The sequence below is a fragment of the Ipomoea nil genome, unplaced genomic scaffold (genome assembly GCF_001879475.1).
Source record: "Ipomoea nil cultivar Tokyo-kokei standard unplaced genomic scaffold, Asagao_1.1 scaffold1259, whole genome shotgun sequence".
Lineage (NCBI taxonomy): Eukaryota > Viridiplantae > Streptophyta > Magnoliopsida > Solanales > Convolvulaceae > Ipomoea > Ipomoea nil.
In genome coordinates, this window is record NW_017617687.1 from 1,357,253 (window position 1) to 1,363,952 (window position 6,700).

Below are 6,700 nucleotides of genomic sequence, written 5' to 3' on the forward strand. Positions count from 1 at the left end.
TCACCAAATTAAATAATATAATGCTTGTCAAATTTCCTATCCAAATTCAAACACTTTAATTTGCTGCTTTAAAAAGAATAATGCACGTAGATGATACACTATTGATTCATTGTAACTACAAACGTTTCTTTTAATTAAAAGAAACGAGATCGTATTGGACCATGGTCCATACAATTAGTTAGACCAGGCCCACCATATCACAATTGATAATGCATATAGTATACAATTTAAAATAATATTTTTGTCTAAATTTGCCAAATTAATTACTTTTTTTGAAATTTCATTGTGTGCCGAATTTAAATATTAACTATTTCCTCTGCTTAATTTAATATAAATATGGTACATTAATTATATATAATTACCTTAATTGTTTTCCCTATCCATATATTTCAATCATTTCCAATTTGCTCTATCTTGACCACCAACATTATTACACTTCTATAACAGGCTTTCACTTTCTGTAATGTAAATTTTATTATATCGATGTAATAAAAACTAAATTTCATTTTATTATTATATATACAGGATTTCAACGACACAAATTCTAGTACAAACTCTAGCATAGATTTTGAGCTACATAATTATCTCCTCCATTCAGGGACGGAGCCAGGATTATATGAAGAGGGGTGCGAAACACTATTTAATATAAATACACCTAATATTCATTTAATATAACCAAAATACATGACTACATTACAAATTTACTAAAATTTAGAACGTATCTCTTGCATACCACAAAAATCATTTATAATTGAATATATACTAAATTGTTTTGCAATTTGCCTTTCAATTTCTCCATCTATATATATCGGGGGTGGCGCTACGGGTCTTCGGGTTTGGGCTTTAGGACATTTCCACTATAAAAAAATATATTCCAATCCCGCACTAACAAACAAGTACAAATAGTACGAGAATACATAAAAGGTGACTGAAATAAATACAAATTGACTTCCAAAATATTTGATTAAGATAGAACCTAAGAACTTAGGCAAATCCATGGAAGGAGCTAAGGCAAACCCAGTAACCCACGGAAAGAGCAAGGCAAAAATGAGCTCAGACAAAAAATGGAGAATAAAGTAAAAAGAAGATGGTTTTCTTTGCTTCTCTGCAAAACAAAAGAAAGAAGAAGAAAAAAGTGATTTTTCTCCTCTTTTTCTGCTTGATGTCTATTGTCCGAATGGAATCGATAAAATTGAGAGTTGAAGTGGAGTAGTAAAACAGAGAGTTGAAGTGAAGTAGTGGTCTTCACTCTTGATAAAAAAGAATGAAGAGTTGAAATTAAAAAAAAAATAAAAATAAATAAAAAAAAAAAGTAACAGCCTCTCAAACTTTTAGTTTCTCCCCATGCATTTAATATAATAAATGCCACATAGGAGTGACTCAACACCACAAAATATATAATAATGCAAATTTGCAAAGGAGAATTTGTTGAATCGTCGAGAAACTCAAGGTAAAGAAGGAGCAAATATTTTGAGAAGGGGGGGGGGGTGTTATAATAATATTATTATTATAATTGTTAAATCAAGAGTTAATTAGTTTGTTAATTAAATTAAGTAGTGGGTGGTGTGTATGCAGTATGTGGCTTAGTGTATGTGGAGTACATGGAGCATACATTCCTAATTTTTAGCTTTATTATTATTTCTCCTTTACTATAAAAAGGCTGTGTATCAATCTTTTTCAAATATCAATCAAGTTAATTCAATTCTCCTTCTCTCTCTCTTCTCAAATATATATTATATATATATTATAGATATATTATATTATATTTAATATATATTATATTAAATATATTATATTTAATATATCTAACATTTGGTATCAAAGCCAGTCAACCTTTCAACCCCGAGATATTTCCCGTAGTGAAATATGGCTGCAAATTTCAATATTGTATGGACGGGTCCCAAATTGGACGGGAAACTCGATTACAATTATTGGCAAATTATGATGTCCACACATTTGCAAGCTCAAAATCTTTGGAGCTTTGTTGATCCCGGTATACCCGAAGGAGCTGATGCAGCCGCTATACGGCGAGATAAATTGGCCTTGGGTCAGATTCACCAAGGTGTTCATTATTCCATTTTTGGGCAATTAGCTCGTGCTCAAACAGCAAAACAAGCTTGGGACATCTTAAAGGTGTCACACAAAGGAGTCGATCGGGCACAGAAGTCTAAGTTGCAGTCGTTGAGAAGGTTGTACGATAATTGTGAGATGACCTCTACAGAAACAGTAGATGCGTATTTCACTCGTCTTATTGATATGGTGAATAAGATGAGGCTATATGGAGATACGATTGAAGATGGTGCAGTGGTTGAAAAAGTTCTTCGAACTATGCCGATGAAGTATGACCATGTGGTGGCTTCGATCACAGAGTCACACAAAACCGAGCTCTTGTCAATTGCAGAGCTGAAAGGTATGGTAGAAAGTCATATTGACAGAATTGCGTCAAAATCGGGACCACTAGCAGAAGAAGCTTTGAAGAGCCAAGTCACCCTTAATGTGACTGGCACTAATCAAAGAGGTGGAGGATCTGGTAGAGGTCGTGGAAGAGGAAGAGGAGGATCTAGTGGAAGAGGTCGTGGTAACTTCAATCAAGGAGGAGGAAGTGGTAACCCCAACCAAGGAAGAGGTGGAGGTAATACCAAACAAGGTAAATTTCCATTTCATTGCTACAATTGTGGCAAGTATGGACACAAGATTGCAGATTGTTGGTATAATGAGGACAACAATCATGGAAATCAAGCAAACATTGCTGAAAACACTGCTGAAAAGTTTGGTGAGAGTTCTGAACCTTTACTTTTAGCCAGCGATAGTTTTTCTGCAGATAAGAACATATGGTTCTTGGATACTGGGTGTAGTAACCATATGTGTGGGAAGAAAGAATTGTTTTCTGAACTGGATGAATCAGTCCGGTCTGAAGTGACATTTGGCAACAAGTCAAAAGTGCCAATTTTGGGAAAAGGTAAAATCTCTATTCAGTTGAAGGATGGTACTCACAATTTTATATCCGATGTGTTCTATGTTCCTGAACTACACCAAAATTTGTTGAGTATGGGTCAGTTGTCAGAAAAATGATATAAGATACATATTGCTCAGGGGTGTTGTACCATTGCAGATGCTAAGGGAGTCTTGATTGCAAAGGTAAATATGTCCCAGAATCGACTATTTCCTTTGAAAATTAAGCATACTCTCCTTGCTTGCTTTAATTCTGAAGTTTGTGATGATAATTGGTTATGGCATATGCGGTTTGGGCATTTCCATTTCTCTGGGTTAAACTATCTTGCGAGAAAGGAACTTGTTTCTGATTTACCTGTTGTGAATGTCCCTGATCGTATATGTGAGATTTGTGTGATTGGGAAGAAGCATAGAGATCCCTTTCCCATGGGCAAGTCAAGGAGAGCCACAAAACAGTTGGAGATTGTTCACTCAGACCTGTGTTCGTTGGAGGTTCCCTCATATGGAAGTTGTAAGTACTTTATTACTTTCATTGATGATTTCAGTAGGAAAACATGGGTTTACTTTCTGAAGCAAAAGTCTGAAGCATGTGATGTTTTCAAACAATTTAAGGCTTTTGTTGAAAAGCAGAGTGGTTATGAAATTAAAATCTTGAGAACTGATAGAGGTACAAAATATATTGCCTGTGATGATTTTCTGAAGAAGAAGGGTATTCAACATCAGATGACAGCTAGATACACTCCACAACAAAATGGAGTGGCTGAGAGGAAGAATAGGTCTATTATGGATATGGTAAGGTGCATGTTGAAATCCAAGGATCTGCCTAAACCTTTTTGGGCAGAAGCTATTGCTTGTGCTGTCTATGTGTTGAATAGGTGTCCAACTAAGAGTGTCCGGGATAAGACACCCGAAGAAGCTTGGAGTGGGAGAAAACCCTCTATCAAATATCTCAAGGTTTTTGGATGTTTGGCATATGCCCACGTGTCGGATCCATTGAGAAAGAAGTTGGATGATAAAGGTGAGAAATGCATATTCATTAGTTATAGTGACGCTTCAAAGGCTTATAAACTATACAATCCTAAAACTAAAAAGGTTGTTATAAGTCGTGATGTCACTTTTGATGAATATGGTGCTTGGGATTGGTTAGCTAAAGATGAAAGTTCAGTTGTTATTCCTGTTGTTGAAAATATTGTTGATGAGCAACCGATTCCAGATAATGTCCAGTCTCCTTCACAGCCAGAGTCGTCAGTTCGACGATCTCAGCGCGAGCACCACTTACCAGCTCGCTTGCAAGATTATGTTTTGGGTCATGATAATGACTTGTCGGATGAAGAGATTATTCAATTTGCTCTTTTTGCAGATTGTGACCCTTTATCCGTTGAGGAAGCTGCTACAGGAATTCATTGGCTTAAGGCGATGGATGAGGAGATACGTGCCATTGAAAAGAATGGTACCTGGGAGTTAACAGATTTACCTCCTGGGAAGAAGCCAATTGGAGTAAAGTGGGTTTACAGAACGAAATACAAGTCAGTATATCCAACTTGAAGACGAAGACATTTCTTAAATTGAAGAAGGAAATTAGGATGACCAATATATCCAACTTGGTTTAAAGGAGGCAATGTTATAATAATATTATTATTATAATTGTTAAACCAAGAGTTAATTAGTTTGTTAATTAAATTAAGTAGTGGGTGGTGTGTATGCAGTATGTGGCTTAGTGTATGTGGAGTACATGGAGCATACATTCCTAATTTTTAGCTTTATTATTATTTCTCCTTTACTATAAAAAGGCTGTGTATCAATCTTTTTCAAATATCAATCAAGTTAATTCAATTCTCCTTCTCTCTCTCTTCTCAAATATATATTATATATATATTATAGATATATTATATTATATTTAATATATATTATATTAAATATATTATATTTAATATATCTAACAGGGGGCCAATTACTGAGTGGAGGTTGTATTACTAAAAAAAAATTTGGTTAGGGGGGGCCATGGCCCCCTGCAGACTAAATGTAGCTCCGTCCCTGCCTCCATTGTCATTAGCAAAATGGCCACCTTAAAACTTTCGTTTTGCTTCTTTTTTGTTCTTATTTTTGCATCATCAGGTAACATATATCTTCTCTTTCACTTTTTTTTTTTGCCATTCCAATATCTTTCTTTTCTTGTATATATAGGGTTTCCACCGTCGAACACATTGATAAATCCCATCACTAAATTGTATTTTATTTTATTATTTTTCACCACAATAAAGTTATCAAAACCTAGGATTTTTCTGTTAAAAAAAAAAAAAAACCTAGGGCTTATGGGTGGAAATAGTCTAACCAATTAACTTCCAACCACTTTAAAAATCCAGAATGAAATATTCTTTAAGGTAGAACCTTAACAACGTTAATTAGAATGTGTGTTATTTTAGACCAAAATTATAACATTTTTTTTTGTAAATTTAGAATTACAACATTTTTCATCAATTATATAAATCAATCTTGAAATACAGTGTGTTGAATTGCATAATAAAAATCCTTCTAATACTTAGAGGATATATAGAATATCTTATATCTATGCAATTATACCATCAATGTATACATCATCACTTATGTATGGTATGCATATATATCTTGAATTTTAGGCAAGATGGTAGCGGGCGGCGGCAAGTGGTTGCCAGCAGGCCCACCAGTAGAAGGAAAAAGAAGTGAAGTGGTAATAGGGATGGATGCACGAATTAATGAACCAAATTGCGTTGCAAATTTGGGTCTATGCAGCATAGCGTCGTGTGATGCAACATGTTGCGAAAAGATGTGCAACAATGACTACAGTGGACTCCATCCATTAGCACAATGTACCCCAATTCCTGGGACTGCCCTTAGACTTTGCGAGTGTTGGCATGATTGTTATTAACTTCAATCAATCTTCAAAAATTAAATTCTGGAAGCTGGTTGTGTTAGAATTCTTATAGTCTAATGGTACTGATTATAGTTGGAACCTTGATCAGAGTTATGTAATTTTACAAATTGTTCTTAAATTCTTAAGATTTCATTAATAATATATTAATATATTCCATTGTGCTTCAATTTGTATGTTTAAACTGAATAAAGAAAAAATAGGTTTTTTAGTCGAGTTAATTTCATTTTTGGTCATAGATTTATAGGTGGCAGTCCCCTTTTAGTTTTTTTTTTTAGTTTTTTTTTAGTTTTTTTAGAACGTCCTCTTTTGGTCCTAGTATATATTATTGTGACATGATCAATTTTGGTACTCTATCAACAATATCGTTGAAATTTTGTTAAATGTAAATATATTTTTATATTTTTAATACAAAGTGCGTTGATCCGTTATATTCTTTATGTTTATGTTTTTGAAAATATTCATAATTGAATTCTGAAATGCCCTTTTATTTAACGGCATTTAAATTGTTTTGTGGATAGAGGATAAAAAATGGTCATGCTACAATAATACTAGGAATAAAGGAGGATATTTAAAAAAAAATGACTAACAACAAACAATCACCTATATATATAGGACCAAAAATAGAATTAACTCTTTTTTAGTCTATCAAGTATTTACGATTTAGGTGATTTCGGTCACCTTATTACGGAGTAATACATTTTTTTATTTTATTTTTTTACATTAGAATTATTATCGTTAAGTAGGGGTGGAAATTGAAGTACATAGAATATACATTTTAGTACTTTGGATGGTCAATTTTATGTGAAATAAGAACCAAGTCTAAAAGAGAATGATGAA